Raw genomic sequence first — 25906 nt, forward strand, 5'->3', positions numbered from 1 at the left:
AATTCCTACCCTTTAGTGTGTCTGTCCAGACTGTGGAAAGCCCCTCCATCCGTACAGGCTATAGCTTATGCAAATGGTTGTAATGCATTTTTCTACTTCTTTTATCCTTTTTGGAAGCTTCTTGAAAGACCAAAAGTTTTCTTCCTAGATGCCGCAATGTGAAATGCAAATTATCATCCATCACTACTGCTGGATGCTCAAACTATTCCTCAGTTCCTTTATGTATAATATAGCAATATGGAGATCAGAAATACAACTGTCATTTAGGGCATGTGCTCATATTCACGAAAAATATAGAGCTATTCTTAACTTGGTCTAAAATGGAATATTCACCTCTACTCAACCTAGTAGGTGATTTGAAGCCTGGTGGATGATTTGAAAAAAGATACATTGACATGCCACTTGTCACATCTGCTTTGTCTCCCGATGATAATTCCTTGGCGGTTTCGCTTGATGAGAACCTCCAATTTTGCTCTGATTTTTGCTCTTAGGGAAATATCACTGACATCTCTACCTGACATCTCCCGACTGAAAAGTGGACTTGGAAAATACTTCAGGTATTCATTTGCCTTTATTCTATCACAGATCTTTCAAGATATCTATTCCTTGCAGATTTGACGTAATCTAGCTACTGTCCCAACCAAAACTGAAATGTTCCATGTTACCATTTGACTAATGTTGACACAATCAACCTCTTTGGCACTTAAAAAGCTACATTGGTCCATTAAAAGAATCCAAAATATGTAGATGAGCAATGTCTTTATTAAGACATTCAAAATGTAAAAAAATAAAATAAAAAATGAGCAAGTTGTCATGTTAACCAAAACTTATCAGGCTGAATGCCTTGCGAAGCAAGAGATAGGTGACAGTGGGTGACTTGATGTTGTAGTTGTAAAGTCTGCATCTAAATTAAGCCTTGAAATGGAACTTAATTAAGTCTGCAATTTCCTCCTCGCTCCATCTTCGGACTCAGACCCTTTCTGGAGTATACATTTATAGCAGTAAAATGCCTTCCATTGGTTTCAATTTGGGTTCCATCGCTGGGAAGTCCAGTAGTTCCTGTACATCACCCATTGTCTGTCCATATTAACTCTCTTAATTGTAATTGCTTCAATGGCGGATAGCCATAAAAGTGTTTTTCTTTCCAGCAAGCTTTTATATTTCTCCCAAACTCTATACAAATTCTTCCTAATATTGTGGTTTGTAAAACTCTTAGAAACTTTAGCTTTCCCATACCAAAGAAATGCATGCCAGCCAATTTTTCTATCATGGCCTTCCAAATTTAAAATGTCTGGATTTTCCAATACAATACAACCCTTTAACCAACACAAGAACACTGTCTAATAATATAGTTGCAGGTCTGGCAGGGCAAAGCCTCCTCTCTCTTAAACACCTCTCTTAAATATTTTATGTTTAATTTGTGGCTTTCTGTCCTGCCAGATAAATTTAGAAATATCTTTTTTCCCATTCTTTGAGGCAACTTAATTTATTTACAATCGTGATTCATTGGAATAAGAACAGCAACTTGGGTAATACATTCATTTTGATGGCTAAAAATCTTCCTAACAGAGAAAGTTTCATCCTTCCCCAAAATCTCCAACTCCTTCTTAAACTCTTTCCACAATTTTATATAATTATCTTGAAATAGATTGAGATTCCTGTCAGCCAAATCCCCAAATATTTTAATTTTTAACCAATTTTTAGACCTTTCTAGGGCCTTTTTTGACTGTTCATCCAGGGGTCTTCTAACACCACTCACCACATTTAACACACTACAGTTCCCAGAATTATTTGAGGGATGACATAATTATGGTAATATACAGCTTTACATGTATAGAGCAGATGGGCCTTAGCCTAGGTGACTCTCAACTCTCACCCCTTGCTTTGCACAACACCCATCCTAACTGAAGTATCTTGAAGAACTGGAAAGCTTGCTTACTGTTTTGTGGCATTTTAATTCATAGCAAAGATGCTGTTCAGTTGTGAATTTTGGAAGTCATGACTGTTAACTGATTCTTTTCCTATGTTCATGTGTCCTACTCATCATGGGCTCACTGACAATCAAGATTTGTGTGCTCCTGCTAATTGTAATGGGCTGTCAAGGAACATACTTTAGCTCATAATTAGTGCAATGACTATGTAGAACTACCTTCTTCCATATTCAATCAATCCTAAGACAAAGAATAAAATCTAATCAGATAATAAAACTGATTCATTGTACAAAGCTTACCTTGGATTCATTATCCATCAGATTTCATATTCTGATTATTTCAGATTCTTTTTGTTATAATAATGCAGCCTATTTTTAATGGATAGAAAAACATCGATTCTACAAAAGAAGCCTTTACATGAAATGATAAAAGCATAACAGAACCACACCACAATGCCACTATCTCTTACTGTTATCATAACAGAAAAAAATAAAATAATGTAGTATTTCTATCTGTTCAGAGATACTATCGACTATAATAATTGCATTTTTTAATGAGTCCCCACCAAATTTCAGCGCACTTGAAATCTATTCTTCCAGGTTCCTGCAGTTGCGGTTGCATCTGCTCAAGCTTAGTGGGAGGAGGGATAGTGCAGAGGAAAATGTTTAGCTTGTTACTGACTGATTGGATGCAGTGTTTTTAAGCAGCCTCTTGATAGATTGAGGCAGTTTACAGCATTTTAAATAGTAACATTAAAAAATGCAGAACCAACCAGCCTAGACACATGCATCTAAACCAACTGCCTATTAAGGCCACATTCACACCACTCTGGTACCACTTTAAATAGTCATGGCTCCCCCCCCCCCAAGAATTCTGGGAAGTGTAATTTGGTATGTATGCTGAGAGTTGTTAGGAGATTCTCATTCCCCTCCCAGAGCTACAATTTCCAGAAAGATTTAACAGTCGATACCTTTTCCTAGGGAAATACATAGCTACTCTTGCCAGACCCAGATAGGATTGTACCTCAGTAACAATTTGATCAGTTAACAATTTGATCAGTTATTTCAGGTTTTCTTTATCAACCTTTCTACTATAAGCTTGGTAGGGATGCTTATAAAAAAAAATCCATAAAACACAGTTTTTTAAAAATCCACAGAATTACAACTTAAATTCACCCTAGCCAATTACGGTAACAATTTAGCAACAATTAGTAAGTGGTGATGTCTAATCTAGTGTATCTCAGCTCATATCTATAAAAATTAAATTGACTTTTTCTAGGCAGAAGAAATAATCATGCTGGTCCCTCTCATTTCATTATATCTCTCCTTGCATATACTATTGGTTTAGAGAAAACTATCCAAGCTGAAGAGGGAGAGATATGTTTCAGTCATAAGCTCAAATAGCAAGACAGAATGGTGAACTGTACTGAGAAGGTTAACATAAGGTGCAATCAATGAAGTTATGGTATATGAGAAGTGCCTTGAGACTTACTAAAGCTTGAATTTTAGAAAGGTTAGAGATGAAGCAAAATATATAGTAAGTGCCCAAATCCATGAAAATTTCAATTCTGACATTGAAAATTTGAACTCTAAACTTGCCCATTAACTACCAGGATTGAATTTTGACAACAAAACTTTCAATTATTCATCTGGATGAGTTGATGGAGATGGTATTTCCTAAATTCAATTGCAAGTTTTCCTATGAGACGCTGTCAAATGTTGCTGCTGCCTCATGTTAGCTGTCAGATCCTACAAAATGTTTGCTGCTACATGTCAGATTCTGTCAAATGCTGACTGCTAAGATATGTCAGCTGTCAGATAATGTCAAATACTGACAGTCCTATCTCAATGGTGGAGTAAGGGCTTTCCATTTATGGATCCATCCGTGCCATCTTTACTTTAAAAGGATCTCAGATTGAAGGACTGGGAAAGGCCTCTGTCTTTGAGATGGGAAAATTGCTGCTAGCCAAGATAGAACTGGAAGAGATGAAGCAAATCTCTGGCTCTGTACAAGACACCTGTATGGGTGCATATGCAAAATCAGATAGTGTTATATTGCATGCCAGATACTGCACAACAAAAATTCAGCACATATTTGGAGAGCAACCATACATCCAAGTCAACATCCAGAGAGGAGAATTTGGTTGATGGGCTGCTATTATGCTTGAGGGTTTCTGACAGACATCTGGTTGGGCACTGAGAGAACAGGATGATAGGCTAGATGGGCCATTGGCCTGATCCAGCAGGCTCGTTTTATATTCTTATGTTCCATCTTTTGTACTCATATCTTGCTTATGGGCAAGATAGGCATCTGGCTGGCTACTGTGATAACAGAACATTGGATCAGATAAGCCTTTGGTCTGATCTAGCAGGCCTCTTATCTTCTTATCCAACCACAAAAGCTTCAATACAAAAAGGGAATTTTCAGGTGGCACAAAAGACACTTACACATAATACATATTTTTTAAAAAAAACATTCATGAGTGTTTGAAGCATTGCTTCTCTCTACTACTCCTTAAGTGTCATATTTCCACTTCTGCTTTTATGCATGTTGGGACTGCAATGCTACGATGCCAATCAGATTTGGTTATGTGGCTGGTAATGTCACATAGGCAAACAAAGTCACATTGACCTTGCTTGAGGTTCACATATCCTACCCATTTCCAAGGCAACTCGGCCCATGCTTCTCCTTTTGTCATGCTATGATGAAGTCACTACAGTGTGCTGTGACATTAACATATGAGAGTGCTGGAGGTGAATTAGTTAAACAAGTTACCCAATCAGAACCCTGGGGGTGGAGTCAGAGGGACTGTAAAACCAGCTCTGGGAGAGGCGGAAGGGGGAAGTTCATTGGGAGTTGGGTGGTTGGTTGGAGTGGGAGTGAATTGGGATAGAGTCTGTGGGTAGGTTGAGGTAGTGTAGCGAAATAAGCTGAGTCAGAAACAGTTAGGCTAGGAAGACAAGTAAATATCTGAGAGGTGGTTTAGTGAGTGAGAGCAGGTAGCGGAAGTTATAGGTCTGGATAGGCACCCCATGATTTTAATTGACTGATATCGTTTATGAAACCACACGCTTGTTAAACTGCAATAAATAAACAGAAGTTTATGTTCCAATTTAACCTAGATTGGACTCAGTATTGTACCAGGTAGGGCCTGGGTGGTTGCAGCGAGAAATAATGTGGTGGCACAGGGATCAATAGACGATGAAACATCCGGGGACCCTGTGTGATCACCACACGTGCCAAGACAGAATATGGCCTGGTCACCTTGGTAATGGGGATGAATCAAGTCCTGCCACCTGGTGATGATATGTTTCATTGCTGAGATGGCTTCATTGCATGGAGGTGAGCCAGGTAGCTTAGGCCTCCTTGCCTTGGTGACAACAATGTGTTCCTTCCCTCACTTTTCTTTTTTGTTCCTCTGTGATCCTGCACATCACTGAAAAGGAAGCACTTTCCAGGAGGCACCCAGTGGGATGCACCCCCCCCCAAAAAAAAAATTTCTCATGGAACTATCCTACATCATTGTATCATTCCAGGCTTCATGCTGAAATGGTGGATCTGACTGCTAATCGTGGAAAGAAGCTCTACTGCTGTCATTTGTCTTGGCCAAAAAAGTAGTAAAATGAAAAAAATACACCAAAATGGCAAACCATCCCTGAACTTTACAGAATATTTTCCTTCTTCCCCTTCCAAAATTGCGCTCCTAGCTTCAGGTTCCTAAGCTCATATCCACACACACCTTCCCCCCCCCCCAAATTATCTAAAGGTTCTAAGTCAGAAACTTTGGCTCAACCTTACTGCTAATTAGAGATCTGTCTAAATTAAAAAGTGACAAATAACCTACTTTTTCCAGTTAGATTCAAGATCATAAAGAAATATTGTAACCTAAGAGCAATTTGATGTCATCAAATATTACACTGACTCTTTGTATCAGCACTGAGAAGAAGAAATGGTCTTGTCTTTAAAGGCTTTGGTGTTATTTTCTCTTGTGAAGTTCCTTGTAGGCTCTCAGATGGAACTTTTGCTGTAATGAAACCTGTAGGAGAAGTGTTTTTGAAAAGTTTTGCCTTTTTCATTAATACATCTGAACATAACATCCTGCTATATATGCAAGGACTTAAAAGATTGGGAGAATAGTTGTGCGTTGATCTAGCTAGGAGGGCATTTGAATACTCAAATTGGCATACATGTTGCATGCTTTGTTTTGCCCTGGTACAGTAGTCAGACCGTTGAGCATACTGATATATTGGCTCTTAGGAACCTATGAAGCACCTTACAATGAGTCAGAACAACGGTTGAACCAGCTCAGTATAATCTCACCAAGGATACCTAACATGTGCCCTCAAGTTCTTGTTACACAACATTCCCATCACCTGTGAGCATTGGCCATACCATCTGAGCTAATAAGAGTTAAGAGTCCAGCACCATATGGAGGACACCTTTATGGCTATCCTTGGTCTACCCTGACTGACAGCAGCTCTCCAGGGTTTCAGGATAGGGGTCTTGGAGACTCTACCTGAAGATACCGGGGACAGAACTTGGAAACTTCTGGGTGCAAAAGATGTGTTCTGCTAGTGAGCTATATGGCCCTTCCCGGATGACTTTGATTGTCCATTTGAAAGGATAGAGAGAAGAGGTGTAATAAAAACCCCTTCCCAAGTCTTACTCTCCCCCAAAATATCTATTAATTTCCTGATAATGCAACCAGGCTTACACATGATCAGCTCTGGCTGTGGCATACAGACAGTATTGAATTGCAGCCATTATGTAGACTCAAATTCCCTAATCCAGAAAACACTGCAGTGTGTGTAATCCTGTTGTTTTCACTTTGTTTTTAAATGTATTTATCATGTAGCTCTGCATATATATTTTTTAAAAAGAAACTGTTATCATTGCAAAGTATGTGGAATGAATAGGCTTACCCAAGCACTTACAAGAGTGCAAAATGAGAGAGAATTATGGCTTGCAGCAAACATTAAGTGGCAAAAAAGAGAGCATGACTTCTGTAAGCTCAGCATTGTATTTCCATTCTGAAATCTTAATGAGGTGGAAAATTAAGAGTGATAACATTGCAATGCGCTTGCTGTTTCCTAGTGCTCAAGTGTCATATTTTAGTAGTTCATCTGCCAAGATTCTCTTGGCCAAGGTTTATTGTTTATCTGAGTTTCTTTAAAATGCAAACAGTGATTATATGAACTATCTCCTGTATGCTTCTTCAGGATGGTGCTAGATCATGAGGTGCTCACCTGTGAAGATGAGGATGTGAATATTTTATTTTCTAAAAATATTTCCCAGAGTAGGATTTGGTAAATTATGAAACTCATATGCTTCCTACAGGATTGTGAAACAGCTCTACTGTATTACCAAGCAAGACACTTCCAACATAAATCAAAAATCCTACTGGAACAGATTATAGATTTCTTTAGCATCAGCAGCAAATGTAATTACAGATCAGCCCTAACCGATAGTTCCCTTTCGGATTTTGTTTATGCTTTCTGCTGTACTAAAAAGGGGCAGAAGTGTGACTGCTGCCAATTTTGCTTCTTAGCATTCCCTTTTTCTAATAGTTCCATAGATTTTTTTTTTAAAGCACAGAAGGAAATCGCTGTGATCATCTATCTATTTCCAAGCTGCTGCATAACACAGGCAGCACAAATTTCTCTCCATGATACCTGCTTTGCATGCAAAACACATTAGAGAAATAACTGTATGCTTCCATGCTTTTAGAAAAGCAAAGATTGGGTAAAGAGTGAACCAGGTGCAATGGCAGAAGAGAAAACATACATTGAAAGTGATTGTTTTAGTGCATGTGTACATGCACAGGCACCAAAGATATCACTGGTGCATGCATGGGTGCATTGAACTAATAAGCTGGTGGTTAGATGGTAACAATATATGGACAACACACAACAGCCAAGAGTTCTTCCTGACATGCTGCTTCTTATCTTTCTGATAACAGGAGCAGTAAGAATGTCTCCCAGCCCGGGCACTTCCATGGATGTTTACAGTTACATCCAGTAACACTTTGTTCCACGGGAAATGATGTTCAGTCAGATTCCGCCAAAGACAATTGGATGCCTGAGATGAAGAATAAGATTATGGCCTCCATTTACAGAAGCCACTTGGTCCCACAGTTAATCAACAGTAGCTGGAAAGCATGGGAGGTGAATAATAGAATTGAAGAATTGTGGAAATGGAAGGTTCTCTAGTTATGTAGTCCAACCTCCTGCAATGCAGCAATCTCAACTCATACATCCATGGCAGATGACCAGCAAACCAGTGTGCAACACATAAGCAGAGCAATACATGTCTGTGACTGCTGAGGTGCATGACTGTGGACTGGCCACCTTTCTGCCTGCTCACTTAGCCAGGGGCCATTTGCAACACTGCTGTATGTGATGTGTTCAGTGAAGACCACAAGATGAGGCAGCCGGCCAGCCTTCACTAGAGACAATCAAGCATCCCTGTTGCCAGGCTGCCAGCTCAAGATGATGATAATAGCCAGCAGGAGCAGTTCAGTCCCACCAGCATCCATCTCCTGAGGCAGCTGTTTCCTTCTGTCTAATGATAGGGCTGGCCCTTTGACAACATTTGTTATACTCCTGCAAAATGCACAGCAGCATCCAGAACCTCAGAGTGATTCACACAAATCTGTCTTTGGTCCCTCTTGCCCATCTTTCTAATAGTGTGAATTTCATATCGCTACTACAGTCAACTTGAAAGAGAAGCCACCTTAAGACTACAAATCCCTCAATCTCTCTGTCAGGAATTTTGAAACTCTTCTTTCTTCTTCTTCTTCTTCTTCTTCTTCTTCTTCTTCTTCTTCTTCTTCTTGAAAATCAGGAGCAAATGAGAATTCTTCTTCATCTACTTTAGTACTGCAATTTTCGTGAGCTACATATAACATCATATCACTGCCATGCAAATTTTCAGAAATTACAATTATGCCTCTGCAGAGCTTCTTTCTATGGGCTGCCTGTGAATTATTTCTTTATGTTGTATCAGTCAGAACTGTAAAATAGTTATGAATGAACCTTCTTAAAAAGACAATCAAGTTGTCATATTCACCTTTCTCTTTTGAACATCTCACAATGTGAATTTTGTTAAAGGCTGTTTCAATATTTGACCTAAATATTGTCATCATGTTGCATAGCCCAACTGTTCTCATTAGCACTTTTCTGACATTCTGGCATTCCTGACCTCCACACATTCAGTGCAAATATGAACATAGATATCATGCATGTACATCTATGCATGTAGGACACCCCCTGCATGATCTGGAGCCCCAGAATATCAGATCAGCAAATAATGCAATAAAAATTATATGTGGGCAGATTCTATGCAAAGAATCAAGATTCTAGGCGTGTGGATGGCACACACAATCCTACTTACTCCCCTCTATGCATTTGATGTACAGTCTGAGACGTGCCGCTGTCTAATCAGGTATATCTTCCCTTTGCCTAGCTTTTGATGAATTTGACTGAGAAACTGAATTCTTATCTCAAAAAAGTAATCACACTTCTAAATTCCTGCACTGACATCTCATAAATGTTTCTTCACAATATTAACTCTGTATCTGCACAGTGTATGCAAAGCAGGCAGTACTGGAATTCAACAAAAATTACTTACATTGGACCATTGGATTGAGACTCAAATTATCACTTTATGATATGGCTTTTCTAGGAGGGGCAGTCCAGATAAATTTGATTCCATTTGTCAATCGTATCGAGCATACTCTCTATTTTAGGAATAAGAATATTCTGCTTTGTAGATTTGTATTATTTTCAGAGTATACTTTCTTATAACTTGCAATGTTTCAGTGAAGGAATTTGTGTAATTGGAGGGGTTTTTTTGTTTGTTGATTGATTGTTTGATTGATGGATGGATGTGTTGTGACTATTAGCCTTCATAAACTATGATTAAAAGTGTGATGTGACTTTCATGAGAAGCATCGTAATAATAGTAAAAAGCGTGCATCACAACATAGTAGCCAAGTACTGCTTCCCGAACTCTTAAAAGGCAGGATTTCCAATAGCTAGCACTCAACACACATTGTGAAAAATACTATTTCCCTCTCCTGCAGTGCCAGGAGAAAGATTGGTGCATTGCATTTATCTTCCCAAGTGACAATGCCTTCTTGGTTTTGGTGTGCTTTTGCAATTACGTTAAACGCTTTTATAACAAATGTTTCTGTCTCCCTCTTCTATTTGATGTTACTTTATAGATTTGAGAAGAAAACAGCTCTTTGAAAAACAATTACCTGAATCTACACTCTTCACAGCTTTCAACTCCTAGTCTGTAGCACCAGGGGCAATGCTGAACAGCAACAGACAAGCAGCATACAGATAGTCATTAAGAAATGCTCCACTGCTAGAAGAGAGACATCCCATAACTGCAGTTCATCCGTCCCACTATTTTATTAATCTTGTTTTGGGTGAAGGTTAGTATTCAAAGAGATACATATGTGGTTCTATCTCAAATGCTTAATACAGAAGTCTTTCTACTTTGGTTTGAAAGCCAACATTCCTCTTGTGGCTGGCACCTCTGTTAACGGAAACAGTATTCTCCTCTACAGCGATCAGTTCTCACATCACTCCAATGAGAAAAGCAATGTGATTGTATGGGGATATAAATGTCTGCAAAGTTCTCCTGGAAAAGTCTCAGGAAAGAACTTCAGGGGCTTCTTAAAGCCTGTCTCAAAGAGAGAGAGGTTTACAAACCCTTTGAATTCTTCTACAGCTTGTCTTCAAATCTGAGTCAGAGAAGAACTGCTGGAGTCATTCTGCAGGGGTTCCTTCACTGGAGTTTTCCACTCGATTAGCTTGTATTGTGAGTAGGGACTCTACTGAGGCAAAATCTGAGACTGGGTAACAGAACCCTAACTTTTTGAAGACTAATCATATGCTGCAGGGTGGTTGTTGTTGTTTAGTCATGTCCACCTCTTCGTGACCTCATGGACCAGAGCATGCCAGGCACTCCTGTCTTCCACTGCCTCCCACAGCTTGGTCAGACTCATGTTTGTAGCTTCGAGAACACTGTCCAACCATCTTGTCCTCTGTCGTCCCCTTCTCCTTGTGCCCTTCATCTTTCCCAACATCAGGGTCTTTTCCAGGGAGTCTTCTCTTCTCATGAGGTGGCCAAAGTATTGGAGCCTCAGCTTCACGATCTGTCCTTCCAGTAAGCACTCAGGGCTGATTTCCTTCAGAATGGATAGGTTTGATCTTCTTGCAGTCCATGGGACTCTCAAGAGTCTCCTCCAGCACCATAATTCAATAGCATCAATTCTTCGGCGAGCAGCCTTCTTTATGGTCCAGCTCTCACTTCCATACATCACTACTGGGAAAACCATAGCTTTAACTATATGGACCTTTGTTGGCAAGGTGATGTCTCTGCTTTATAAGATGCTGTCTAGGTTTGCCATTGCTTTTTCCCCAAGAAGCAGGTGTCTTTTAATTTTGTAACTGCTGTCACCATCTACAGTGATCACAGAGCCCAAGAAAGTAAAATCTCTCACTGCCTCCATTTCTTCCCCTTCTATTTGCCAGGAGGTGATGGGACCAGTGGCCATGATCTTAGTTTTTTTGATGTTGAGCTTCAGACCATATTTTGCACTCTCATCTTTCACCCTCATTAAAAGGTTCTTTAATTCCTCTTCACTTTCTGCCATCAAGGTTGTGTCATCTGCATATCTGAGGTTGTTGATATTTCTTCCGGCAATCTTAATTCCGGCTAGGGATTCATCCAGCCCAGCCTTTCACATGATGATTTCAGAATATAAGTCAAATAAACAGAGAGACAATACACAGCCTTGTCGTACTCCTTTCCCAATTTTGAACCAATCAGTTGTTCCATATCCAGTTCTAACTGTAGCTTCTTGTCCCACATAGAGATTTCTCAGGAGAGGGATGAGGTGATCAGGCACTCCTATTTCTTTAAGAGCAGGGTGGTTAGCAAACGGCAATTGGTGTGCATTGCCTGCAACTGTTGTGGAGTGCCTGCAACTATGGCCATCTTCAGGTATTAATTCAAGGGAATGGCTATAGGAGTGAATGTACTTCAGCATATCCCCTTCACGGTTTTTGTCATCATCCATGGGTTGGAGGGTTACCTTCTGTAACAGAGGGCACTCTGTTCCCATGCTTCTGAAATGTACAAACCTACAGAAAGAGAGTATGCTTCCTGATTCAGAACAGGTCTTTCAATTCACAGAGGACCAGAAAAACAGCAGTGGCGTGGAGGTTGTATGTTCATCCCCACCCCTTGCAGTTACTTAACACAGATTCTATATACTCAAAGAGGACTCATACACATGTGCTGTGTGTGTGTGTGTGTGTGTGTGTGTGTGCGCGCGCGCGCGCGTACCAATTCTGGACCTTCCTATATGGCTTCTCCCACTTTTGTTTTGGCCCCATCTGCCTCTGATATATGGCATCTAGATGTTGGGCCATGAGGGATTTTGTTTCTTGGGATTAAAAAAAAAAGTTCTGCTCCCATGATTTAAAGTGTGTGCATGTGGTTTGTGTGTATTTATCTTAGTTACATAATTCCCTGATTGGTTGCAGCCAGATCTTGAGTTTTAATAATGAAAAAAACTATTTATTTTTTTTAAAAAAGGAGAAGCAGAAAGAATGGGAAAAGGCATGTGCCTTCTCACTGCCATAGTAAGGTCTTCTTGAAATGGCTTTGGTAGCTGAATCACACTTCTAAAGTTTGCCAGATGCAAATTAGTATTGCTATTTGATTTTTATTTATTTCTGCAAGATAGCTGGGGAATTAGGAGAGGCCGTTAGGAGTGGAGAGAGTGCTGCTTCCCGCAGGCTGTGCTTGCAATCTTCCCACAGGCATCTGGCTGGCCACTGTAATAACTGGAAGCTGTAATAACAGATGGGCCAATGGCCTGATCCAGAAGGCTCTTCTTAAATTCTTAATTGGTCCAAACCAAATGCTATATTCAATCCAGAAATGTGTTGTTCTTATTCAGGAATAGATCCCAAAGAGAGCCCAAGTTTACGTGTGTACAGGATTGCAGCTCCGGTTCTGCTTGTTGACATTTCCATCATACTCTGTTAGAACTGCAATGACTGAAAAGAAAGGAAGAAAGCTTTCCCCGGATGCTGCATTCCGCCCAAAAGCTCTACTTATCACAATATGACTCTAATGGCACAGTTTCTTCCTTCTGAACAATCATCACCTCAGTGGATTATACACCAAGAAACTTCCCCTGAAATCATCTCTCTAGAGACAAAGATTTGATACAACCAACTCAATTTACAGGGAAGACGCAATTAAAAATAACTTAAAGGGTGTTTATAGTATAGGGTCATTTAAAAACAAAAACCGCATAGGTGTAAACTGTGTAGTAAACAACCCCGATTGGTACTGGATCATTGCAACTACATCAGCCAACAAGGGGCATTCCCACTGATGGAAGACCCACCATTCCTAACCATTGCTGGGAGTTTTAGTCAAACAGGATCTCAAAGGGATAGTATTGACTACCTGGGCCTACATTCTGTCTAAGGATTGTATGGGATTCCTTCGCTGTAGCTCTCTAGCTCCAAGCAGCCTTGCATCACAGATATATGTATTGCACATAGGTCTACATACGAGTCTACACATGATCTCAATCCTTTGTGTATGTTCCAGGCAATCATAAACACAACAGTTTAATCCTTGCACATGCAACAAATCTATCCTGTCAGCTCTACCTGTGTCCCTCAAGAGTTTACCACACTTACCTAGAGCAAGGGGATGAGAAGTTTGAAGGAAATTGGTTAGGGAGGGGGCTGCTTAGGTATAGCCTAACCCTCTGCGGAGCAGGGATGTAAGGAGACTAATTTTCATTAGAAACCTGTATTCATCACAACCAGCGCTATTCCCATTATGTTTCTGCCCAGTACTACATTATTTGTCTTGCTGTCCACTAGTTCCTCAGGAAAACCCACTCTTTACTGCTAAATTGGAGCAAACAGCAATTCAGGTTTTCCACGGATTGCCATTTGCTTCAGTGGTAAAGAACAGGTTTTCACAAGGAAGGCGGGGGTGGGGATGGAAGTTTTCAGACATACCTGGAAAGCCCAGACTTTAAGTGAGGATGAGCCCTAAGTTATGTAAAATCTATTGACATAATGGACTGACTTACATGCATTTCAGTGTAAAGGAAATGTCAGAACAATGTAAAATAATAATATATTATAAATTGTTTCTGCACTTAAAAATGGCACATCAATGATGTGAATGAATGGCAGTCATTACTGATTTCCATTCCTGACTGCAGACCAACACGAGAACGAGAACATTTGTAGTGTAGTGGTTAAGAGCGGTAGTCTTGTAATCTGGGGAACCGGGTTCACGTCTCCGCTCTTCCACATGCAGCTGCTGGGTGACCTTGGGCCAGTGACACTTCTTTGAAGTCTCTCAGCCCCACTCACCTCACAGAGTGTTTGTTGTGGGGGAGGAAGGGAAAGGAGAATGTTAGCCGCTTTGAGACTCCTGAAGGGGAGTGAAAGGCGGGATATCAAATCCAAACTCTTCTTCTTCTTTTTCTTCTTCTTTTTCCTTTTTCGATGTAATTCTCCAACATCCTTACTAAGGAGTCTGTTGGCAGAAGTATCTCTTCTGGCTTTGGGTGTATGTATGAGAAATGCATGCATTAATGCTCATGAATCCATGTGAGAAAGACTGCGGAGAATGGATCTGTCTGTTCCTTAGGGCTACTGTCACAGCAGCACTCTGCATCTAAGGATTCCTGGTACAGGACCACAATACTATTAAATTTAGAAAGAAATTTTTAAAAATACCCTAAATATACAAAGCACATTCCAACCACACTTTACCCAACCTCTAAAATATCACAAATGCAATACATAAGTATGGGGAACATGAGAAAGCTGTCCATGGTCTGTCTTCAGACCTTGAAAAATTCCATCAAAATTAATTTCCGTTTCTCTTAAATTCCAAATTTCACATATCCTTTATGAAGCAGCTGCTGTGGAGCAGATACCTACAGAGAGCTTGCATGGCAGAGATAATTAAAAGACCATACAACTGCTAAATTGTCTCCTGGAAGCATTTTGCAGAGTATGGATGAATGCAGATAAAGAGTGGAACTTTTGATTTTTGGAGGAGGGGGAGTTTTTGCTGAAAGCAAAGAGACTTATGCAGTGTACACATCAGAATGTGTGATGAATCCCTACTCCCTAAAACTAAGCTTGATCATTACTTTTACATGGCATTGTCTGTTAACAGTAGCTTTGGTTTGCATTTGTGAAATTTGTCCAGCCATTTGGCAAAGGCTGCTTAAGGAGTACGCTTCCAAGAACTTAAATTTACTAAGATTCACTAACCATTTTTACTATCTCTTGAAGACAAATTATTGCTTTGAACAAAGGATCCTGACCTCTCCCTGCCTGTCCTTTGGTCAAAAGGATATGAATCAATAAGAACAGACTGTTCTCCTAGATATATAATGGCGTTGATTGGAAAGATGGCTCTCTAAAATAACTTGCCAGGGGCCTAGCACTAACAGAGCAAATAATTTATTCTTAGGAAGCTATAAACTGACACTATGAACAAAATTAATAAAAGATAAGTAAAAAAAAATTTGTTTAAATTCAGTCCTGTAGATCAATCTTTTGAAAGCACATAAGAAGACTCCTACACGATTTAGGCCAATTCCCTTTTCTAAGATGTATTCATTATTTTTGTTCAAATGTTAAAAGCATTTCTAAATTGCTTATTTTTTTAAAGAAAAGGAGCATACAAAAATACAAAGCCTTAAAGCAGCCTCATAAAAACAGAGATAGAAGATAAACTCTAGCATGGCAGACAGATTTCTCTGGATAGCGCATAAAGAGGGCATGGAGACAACAGCCTTCTCTTGCTAGTTTATAAAGAGTACACATTTCTCTCGGCTAATAACCCTTTGTGATGTCCCTGGGGTCCAGCAGAGGTAACTAGGGTCCTAGAGGTAACTAGGACTAAATAGATCCCTAGTTGCCCAGCCTGTCTCACCAGAAACTTACCCAAGGTAAACCACTGGGACCAGTCTCACTGTCTCTTGAAGTGTAGAGCAGTAGGAACCTCCTGAAATATGCTTAATTGTAGATAAAGCCTTAAGGTCAGTGAGAAAGAGGAGGATAGGTTTGAGAAGATATTGGATTATTTGGGTAGGTTTGAACAATTTGGGGCAAATAAATGTTGAAAGTTAAATAAACCTTGTGGAGGAAGGAGTGTTAAGGTGTATAGAGGTGTACATAAGGTTGATTTGAATGTGTTATTATTGAATATTATTGAATTTGTATATTATTGAATATGTATATTATTGAATATTGCATACCCAATGTATCAGCTGCCTGGGGAGTTTCACTGTTTGTGTTTTGGTAGTTGGTAAAAAATATTTAAAAAAAAAAATTGTAGATAAAGCCTGAATGCCAGGTTATGTGTATCAATTGGAAATCCACTCAGAGCAAAACATATCAAAAATTTGAACCAGCTACTCAATTTGTATAGGGAACATTATAGCCAGGAACTGCAATGATTCAAGAAAGCATTGAAAGTAATGTATGTAACTAATAAACTGACCCAACATATCTGTAAAAATACAATTAAAAATCAGAGGGCATCTAGTGCAGTTCATTACAATTGCTATTAATGCAGGCCACCAAGACCCTCAGCAATTTTCAAGCGGTCTGTGGGGGGAAAGTACAGCATCAGACTGTACTCTTGATTACCCCTTTGTTGCTGGCTAACGAAAACGAGGACAAAAAAGGAGCTACAAAAGCTTAGCATTTTATTTGTCAGGATTCCACATTATGCTGCAGTATGCTGATTCAACTGGATCAGGAGAACCGGCGAAAGAACCAGGGGTTGTTGTTGCAGTGGGGCCAGGGGTTGCGGGGAAGGGAAGGACATGACAAGGTTGCAAAATTGGCAGTACTAAGACGGGCCTTAGAGGAGGCACATCCAAGGAAAAAGGGGTTGCATCGTCCATATGCCACCCATTTAACCTTGACGACAGAGTTCAGAATCCATGCACATGTTTGTTACTTAGCTGCTTCATTAACAGGATTGTATACAAACTTAGCCCAGGTCAGCTGCAGATTTTCTGCTAGGCATAGGATAGGGAAGAGAGTACAGTGGTGCCTCGCAAGATGAAAAGAATCTGTTCCGCGAGTCTCTTCGTCTAGCGGTTTTTTCGTCTTGCGAAGCAACCCTATTAGCGGCTATTAAAGGCTTAAGGGATTAGCGGATTAGCTGCTAAAAGGCTATTAGCAGCTTAGTGCCTTAGAAAAAGGGGGTGGGGAGCGAAAAAAAATCACAAGAATCGCAAGACATTTTCGTCTTGTGAAGCAAGCCCATAGAGAAATTCGTCCTGCGAAGCACATTGAAAAACGGAAAACCCTTTTGTCTAGCGGGTTTTCCGTCTTGCGAGGCATTCGTCTTGCGGGGCACCACTGTATCTGGAAACTAGGTTGCTCTTAAGGGACACAGCACAGTTAACTAACTGTGCCTGGATGCAACACAGGGTGGATCTGTAGGAGCTCTGGGGGCTTGTTTTATTAGCCTTGGAGTGGACCCCGGTCAAAACACCTAGATACCTCTACCGGATGCATAAAAAATAATAATCCACTGTGGGTCACATTGGGTTCTCATATGACTCTTAAAAAAAAATTCAGCAATTCTTCCTTCCACCTTTAGTGACATACATTTTCTCAGCCATCACAACACTTGTCAGTGCTATTGACAAATAAGCTCCCTTATCTTCACACAGTGGTCTTTTCTGCTCCAGAAAAGAAAAATCTCCTCTTCCCTAACCCAAAATAGATCCTCGGTGCTAAGAACATGAATCATCTGAAGCTACACACAGAGAGCATTTTTCCCCCTCTGACTCTTATTTCAAATTCAACAGGGGGCACAGCAAGAAGCTTATAGCCGAATCCAACGTGAAGCTGACCCTCCAGAACTACTAAGACTGCAAATGCATTAGGGTAGGGTATTTTTAATTGATGCATTGACTGATTTTTTAAAAAGAATTTCTAGAGTACACTCCATCCAAATAGAGGCCAGGGGGATGCTGGGAAATCGCATCAGGAGACGGCTATCATGCTCATGTGCTGCCTCTGGGCTTCCAACAGGCATCCAGCTGACCACTGTAAGAACAGAATGCTGGCCTTTGGTCTGATCGAACCTGGTTGTTCTTAAGAATTGAGGCAGCATAATCTTCTGAGTAGGCAAACAGCAGCTTGGGAGAACTTCAATCAGGAGGAAAATGTGCTTGCAGAACAGAAAACAACTTCTCCTGGTATCAAAGAGCAGCAATTATATTTTTCAAAATGAAAGAAAGGGTCAGATTTGTTTGTCGTCCTCACTTTGAAAACGGAAACTGCATAGAATGGAGGAGAGGGACTCGCAATCATTAATGATCTGTTTTCCCCACTGTATTCAATAATTAAAAAATGATAATGTTGCTGGAAACTTGTGGTTCGAGTTGATCATAGGGTTGCTAGGCTGCAAATGAGAGAATGTGCAAATGAATTTAAATTCCCCAGTGCTGTAGGAGACAGGGGCGCCCCCGCAGTGCTGTAGGAGGACAAAGCAGTTGCTGCTCAGCTTTTCTTTCCCAATTTGTTTTTTGTTGCACGCACATGCATACACACACACACACACACACACACCCTTCTGTCTGCTGACAAAAAGACTCTGTGTGTATTGCAGAGGAGGAAAGTGGGGTGTTAGTGAATGGTAGAAGCATGGAGGAACTTGATGGGGGAAATTACCAGTTAATGACTACTAGTCAGGATGACTGTTTATTTATTATCTCCAGTGCCAGGGAATCACAAGAAGGGAACATGTTTCGGTGCGCAGTTCCTGTCTGGGGCTTCCCACATGCATCTGGTTGGCCACTGTGAGAATAGGATGGTGGACTAGATGACCCCTTGGCCTGCTCCATCAGGCACTTCTTATGTTCTTATGGTTTTGTGGTTGCCCTGTTGTAACTTGGCCTTGTACATGTGCCTTAAACAAAAGCAATGAGCTATGCTTTTTCAGTTATTCAATCATTCCACAAAACAAAATCAAATGCAAGCAACACAAGCCACTTCCCTAAATATAGAAGGAACAGAAAGCAAATTAGCAGATCTGCCGACATGCACAGTATTTGCAAAGAATTACAATGCAATTGAGGTCACGGAGACTTGGTCTATTTTGGGGAATGGCTAGAATCCCGAGTTACAAAATATCCCAAAAGCAATGAAAGGCAGACTCAGCAAGTTTGGATTCTCTGCAATCAGAGAATCGGAGATCTGAAAAGAGGGAGGAAATGCTTTATAAAACTTCTGAGTAATGGAATTGCAAATGCAAAGTCGCTGGGAATGACAGCTAGGCGAAAGAGAACTGGGTGGAAGTGTGAAGTCTATGATAGAACGAGGCCTGATTGTGTGTGAAGTCATCAAGCACTGAGATGCTTTTTGATCAAGTCTGCTAGGCCCCAACAACAACCTTCTGCTTATTCTTGGTTTTACTTTCAGGGGGATTTAGGACTGAGATATCTTTATATAGTGTGTGTGAGTGTGTGTGTAATGCAAAGTTACAGTTTCAGGTTTCAGATAAAAGAATGAAGGTGAGGGAAAGAGAGAGGATATCAGAGAAATTCAGAGGGGTAATTGAATGAAGGAGAAACTTACAGCAGGAAATCAATATGGTTGCTCCTGCTATGTTTATCTATGGCTAAGCAATAGGTGAAACATGCTCAAAGATTCATCTTTGAGCATTCAAGTAGTTTAATGGTGGACCCATTACGAAGCTCTAGTGCATAAAGGACATAAACAACACTATTGCAGAAGTTGTCCTCCTCAACAGCCAATGGTGGCTGTGTGTCCCATATTACAGAGCCTGATGGTCTGCATAGTAAGATGGTCAATGTGGTTCCATTGTTGGCCACATTCCATCCTCAAAAGTCAACTGCAGAAACTTGGACATAATAATGCTAACTTGGACATAATTGTGGTGATCATTCTATTGATAAAATAGCAGGAGATATTTGCTATAGCAATAAAACATATTTCTTTGCTGGGAAGACGACTATATTGCCTTTGACCCATTTTGCCCAACATATTTATTGTTGGCCACCACCACTTCAAAACTAGGCTAGCCAAGATTGGCTGGAAGCCATGTAGCAAGGCTTTTTTAGAAAGCTGCATTTCAGCAGAAACCAATTTCAGCAAGAGACTCAGAAATCCATTTCAGATGGCTTTTTGTCCTTTTGTCCAAAGTGAATAAAAAATGAAGACAATGTTTTACCAGTTTGGCACTAATGTATATCTCATTAACTAAAGCTTTTCAGTCTACTATGGGGATTTGGCCAAACTCTGTGCCATATTACAATGGTTGTTAGACTTAGCCCTGTGTCAGACTTACAAATAATGTAACCATCTAATCCAAGCCTTTTCATATGCAAAAGTGTATACAGTTGTACCTCGAGTTAAGTACTTAATTCATTCTGGAGGTCCATTCTTAACGTGAAACTGTTCTTAACCTGAAGCACTACTTTAGCTAATGTGGCCTCCCTCAGCCGCCTTGCCACCGGAGCACGATTTCTGTTCCCATCCTGAAGCAAAGTTCTTAACCCGAGGTAATATTTCTGGGTTAGCAGAGTCTGTAACCTGAAGCATCTGTAACCTGAAGCCTCTGTAACCCAAGGTACCACTGTACTGCACACTGGGTTCCTCTCCCATCTTGTCTCCCTTAACTCCAACTCCACTCTTGTCACAGTCCCTCCCTGAGCCTTACCCAGCTCCTGTCCTCTTCCTGATTAAATCCACATGTCTTAAATTCCCAGCTTTACAACAAAAGGTTGTACACTGGAACAAATAGTAAGTGTTTTAAGTTCATCAGTACACCAAAGAGTTGGACAATCTATTCTAGGTTGAAAGTAACTACAAACAAGATATTGGTAACATAGATAATATTTGTGCTTGGGAAGCCGTTAATAATTAACCAAACCCACTCCTCCTACCAAAATGCATGCAAAATTAGTTCTTTTGGCTTATATAGTTATATAGTTACAGTTCTTATATTTTTATATAATTCTTAGATTCCCATAGCCCCTGAGTTCAAGAGTCCTTACGGAAAGGAAGATCGCAAATGATCTGATTTTAAACCGAAGTCAAAGGATAAGTGTCCCATCTTTAAAGAAACTGTAGTGCAAAGCCGAGGACCATAAAATGCAGTGAATCAGCTGTAAATTTTCCTGGCAGTTATGTCTGTAGTTCAAAAACTGAACTACAGAGAACATTGATGCAATAATAATAAAAAGCAATGCAGCATAAGCCTTTGACGTGCCAGATTTATGGATTCGATTCTCTATCACGAAAAGGGCATGTGAAGCAAAAAATGTGAAGCCTGAGAAACGGATAAACAGATTGGTGCTGTTGTACAGTATCTGGAGTCTTGTTCTCGTGTTACTTTTTCATATGGTTAATAGCTACAAGATGGGTTTCCCTGTTACTGGGGAACGATGAGCCTCTATTCTGGATGTCATCCTGCACTAAGAATTCAGCTGAACAGGAGCAGCTAAAACTGTACCCATATCAGCAAGGATACCAGGTAGCAGCAGTACCAGGACTGGAGCAGCAGGAACTGAAAGGTAATCAGGGATCACCAAAATGTGTCCTTATATTTTCTGCTGGCTGCCCCTTTCAGGCTCTGTCTTCTCTGGGATCAGTGGAGAAATCACTGGTAGAGTGGCAATTCTGAAGTGCAGGAGCCATAGTCAGACCCAAAGGAGAGTCCAAAAATCAGAACAGCTGTGTTGATCCATTATTACACACACACAGAGAGAGAGAGAGAGAGAAAGAGAGAGAGAGAGAGAGAGAGAGAGAGAGAGAGAGAGAGAGAGAGATATGCAGGTTCTACTTGCATCCAAGTGAACACAAGGAGAAGCCAAATTCACACATTAGCCACCTGTAGTCTATCATGTGTAAAAGGCAGAGTGGGGTGGCTCCAATGGTCCTATTGAAAACACTATGTTCTCTCCGTCCCATTTCTTAACATCCACATGCAAAAGGGTATCTATGCATACATCTAATCACACATAAGTGCTCTAAGCAATCAGCTGCTCACTTATAGGCAGAGATCCATTCTCAGTGTGTGAATGTCAAGAGGCCAGCTAGGGGTGCATCACATGAGGAAGGGCCAATGCCTAGATTCACTCCTCCTTTTCTCTGAAATAACCTTACTTGGGTTACCTGTGAATAGGGATTTATTATCATCAAAGAGGAGGGGTTCCCCACATCTCCCTGTTGAACGTCCACTCTCTGTCAGTCCCAAGTTTTTGCTTTATAATGGGTGAAACATTCCTGGGAATCTCAGCTTCAAAAGGCATGTTTCTACCAGTTACACCTATGGAGATATGTTTTAGTGAAAATTCAGAATCAAAATATTTTGCATATTCATGTGTATGTAAAGCATTAATTGTATTTAGACATTTGCTGACCTCTATTTCCTCCTCTTTTTGCTCCTGTAAGGTCATTTGGTAAATACAAAGCAATTAGTAAACTTAAAAGCTACCAGTTTACACTGTGGTCTATCACTTTCAGAGAGGCTTAATTGGATAGATTTATATTGTTGAACACATTCCATTTGCTTTAGCTGCTTGCTGAGCAATTTAGACAATCAAAATCTGCTTTATGTTTATAGCACACAGTGGAATGATGTTAATAGATATATATTTTTACAGGTATGTCATTTTGCTCCCAATAATTGTTCACTCCTTGAAACATGATATTATTATTTATTTATTTATTAAAAAAGAAAGAACAGCAATCCCATATTTCTACAAATAAAATTTTCTCATATTGTCTTCCCTCTGTGCAAGTACTCCCTGAATGACTTTTTAAAAACAACAGCAACAATATTTTATAAAGATAAATTACTCCAATAAATCCCTTTGAACCAGAATGAAAAATTAAGATACTATTAGTCCCTCATTAGTGAACTATTAGGGGGAGAAATGCCCCAAAGTATGATAAATTAGAGTGAAGTGTGGGATCACTAAACTAAGGCCCCAAAGAGGGGGGGAGTGAAATTATTCTACTTTATTTATAATATTGATATCCCACTTTTTAGCAAAAGTGCCCTGAAAGTAGTTCACACATAAAGATTAACGTTAATACCAACAGTAAAGTACAATATCTAAACATCAGAATTTTAAAAGGACACCCAAATGTCAGCAACAAAGACAATGAAGCAGTAGTCAGACCAAAATACGAGGGCTTAACTACCAAGCTCAGTAGAATAAACAGATTTTCATCTGTTTCTGGCAAGAGGCAAGAGGAGCTCATACATTGGTATCACAAAGGATGGAACTCCTTAATTCAATAGAGGCAGAAGTCCCAACTTCTACTCAGAAAAAAATATCGCAGGCCTGTTTGGATTGGATTGCTTTGCACAGACCAATCTCCAAGCAGTGAGGGACTTCAGGGACTCCACTGCTTACATGAGTTTCAGTTTCCTTGGAATTAAGGTCACTGGAAACTGTGGTATCTTTAGGGTATATGGTTTTATTTACATACATATATACATCCTAAACATAAGATGCCCCCAGCATTAACCCTCCAATAGATCTTGCTTTCCCATAATGCATCCAGAATTATGCATAATTCTGTGTCCAGCAGAGTTCCCAGACCTATAGCTATGGTCTCAGCACAGAGAGCAAGTTCAGCCTCTCTATGTCTTGCCAACTTCCAGCTCCAAAAATAGACGAAATGGACAAGGCTACTTTCTAGGATTTTCTTCTCCTACCTTCAATATGATGTAGCCTCCAGCCAGGCGAGGGAGGCTCCTTCCCTTCCGAAAGAGCATCACCAGCCAGTTGTTCCCATGGCAACATAGCCAACTCTTTACTAATGCAGATAGGATGCTTAACCAACATGTTTTGAACTAGGTCCAAAAACAAATGGCTAAGTAACTAATGTGGTTGTTTCAAAATTAGGTTTACTATGTTCACAATGGCCAGTGCCTGATTCTTCTTCTTCTTTTTCCTTCCTTCTTTTTTTAAAAAATAGCAATCTTTCTGGAGATGGAGAGTAAGCAGGAAAAAGGCACCCAGCATTTCAATGTCACTCTTCTTCAAACACACACAAAAGTATTATTTGGAGTAAAGTTTCTGCTTCACCGCTGCTACTCCAGAGCCTCTTGGCAACGGCAAATTCTCTTTGGAGAAGAAAGATCCCTGACAATTTTCTAAAATATCCCATTGAACATTCATAGCTGAGAGAGAGTTCCTCCAAGCATTTTCATTCTATCATCTAATTTTTGCAATTCGTGGCGCCTAAGTGTCCAATTCAACATCAAATTCCTGTTCCGTGAATTTAATAGCACTTAGTAAGGTACTTATGGAAATTTCACAGGTAGAACCAATCTTTGTCATATTCCCCAGGGTAGAAATTACATGAAGTGGGAAAGAATATGAAGCCATGGAGTGAGAACTCCCTGGAGATGCCTCCTGTCTCTCTGCAATGTATTAGCAATCATGTCTCTAGGGCTGGATCTCAACACATCAAAGAAGCGTTTCAGTTAAAAGCATTGTAAATTTAAACAGGGAAAACAGGTAGAGGAAAAAAGGGACCCTACTTCGCCATCTGGTGGTGCAATGTTATATTGCACATAAGGTAAAGGTAAAGGGACCCCTGACCATTAGGTCCATTTGTGACCGTCTCTGGGGTTGCGGCTCTCATCTTGCTTTATTGGCCGAGGGAGCCGGCGTACAGCTTCCAGGTCATGTGGCCAGCATAACTAAGCCACTTCTGGCGAACCAGAGCAGCGCATGGAAACGCCATTTACCTTCCCACCGGAGCAGTACTATTTATCTACTTGCACTTTGACGTGCTTTCGAACTGCTAGGTTGGCAGGAGCAGGGACCGAGCAATGGGAGCTCACCCCGTCGCGGGGATTCAAACCGCTGACCTTCTGATCAGCAAGCCCTAGGCTCTGTGGTTTAACCCACAGTGCCACCAGTGTCCCTATATCGCACATACAACACATATAAATCACTTTTTCTTTACTAGTCTAGCTGAGTCCTAGGAGTGCAGGTATCATTCGAGCTTCAGCGACAAATTGCAAGGGGAGGGAAATAACATGCTGCAAATATCTTACAATGTCAATGTTATATTCTTTGTTTAAGACTGTTGATGGGGGTCAGAGTTCAACATCAGATGTCTTCTTTTATTGAACTCCTCTTAGTTTCAAAAAGTAATTTGCTATACATTGCTGGGAGTTGCTATTTCAAACTAAATGGAGGGTGTAAGAAGCCCAATGCCTCCTTGGTCACACAGACGTAATTGTGCACTTTGAACTATGAAGCCCACAACCATCTTTTTTGCACAGTTATATATCACAATATTTTAAGCAGTTTTAGATCTATATAGGAAAACAGAGTTTTAAGGAACACAGGAACATATCCCATACGATTCTTAGTCAAGACTCTTAGTCAAGTTGTTTCATCCCCCAGTACCAACACTTTACTTGAAAGGGTCCAAGTAAATTTTGTTAAGCACTAGGCTCATGAGTTCAAAACACACAGGCCTTGCAATAGGACCACATCAGTCTGACTCATTCCTATGGATAGGTTGAGGAGAAATTCAATTAAATTCACATTGAAAGGGAAAACAATCAAATTCACACTTTGAGACTCCTTTGAGTGGTGATAAAATGGGATATCAAATCCAAACTCTTCAAACATGTGAACAGAAACGCAGCCATCCTTTGAATTTGCACTTCTCAGAATTTTGCAGTACAATGCTCTAGCCAATTCATTAGTGAAAATACAATACAAAAATACTTTATATTAAGGGAAACTGCTTTGCAAAAAAAAAAAAAAGTGCGTACATCAGGCAAAATTGCATACAAAAATGTGCTCTTTGGGATAAATGCCCACTAAAATGCTGATGAACTTTTATGAGGATTCTTTTTTTTAA

General features: G+C 40.2%; 1 long non-coding RNA gene across 1 annotated transcript in view; it reads left to right on the top strand.

Moving 5' to 3' along the window:
- The window catches only part of LOC310678772, a 685086-nt gene that overhangs the window by 440610 nt on the left and 218570 nt on the right, over window positions 1–25906 (top strand). The window lies entirely within an intron of this gene.

Source organism: Podarcis tiliguerta (genome assembly GCF_965153285.1).
Source record: "Podarcis tiliguerta genome assembly, chromosome: 5".
Lineage (NCBI taxonomy): Eukaryota > Metazoa > Chordata > Lepidosauria > Squamata > Lacertidae > Podarcis > Podarcis tiliguerta.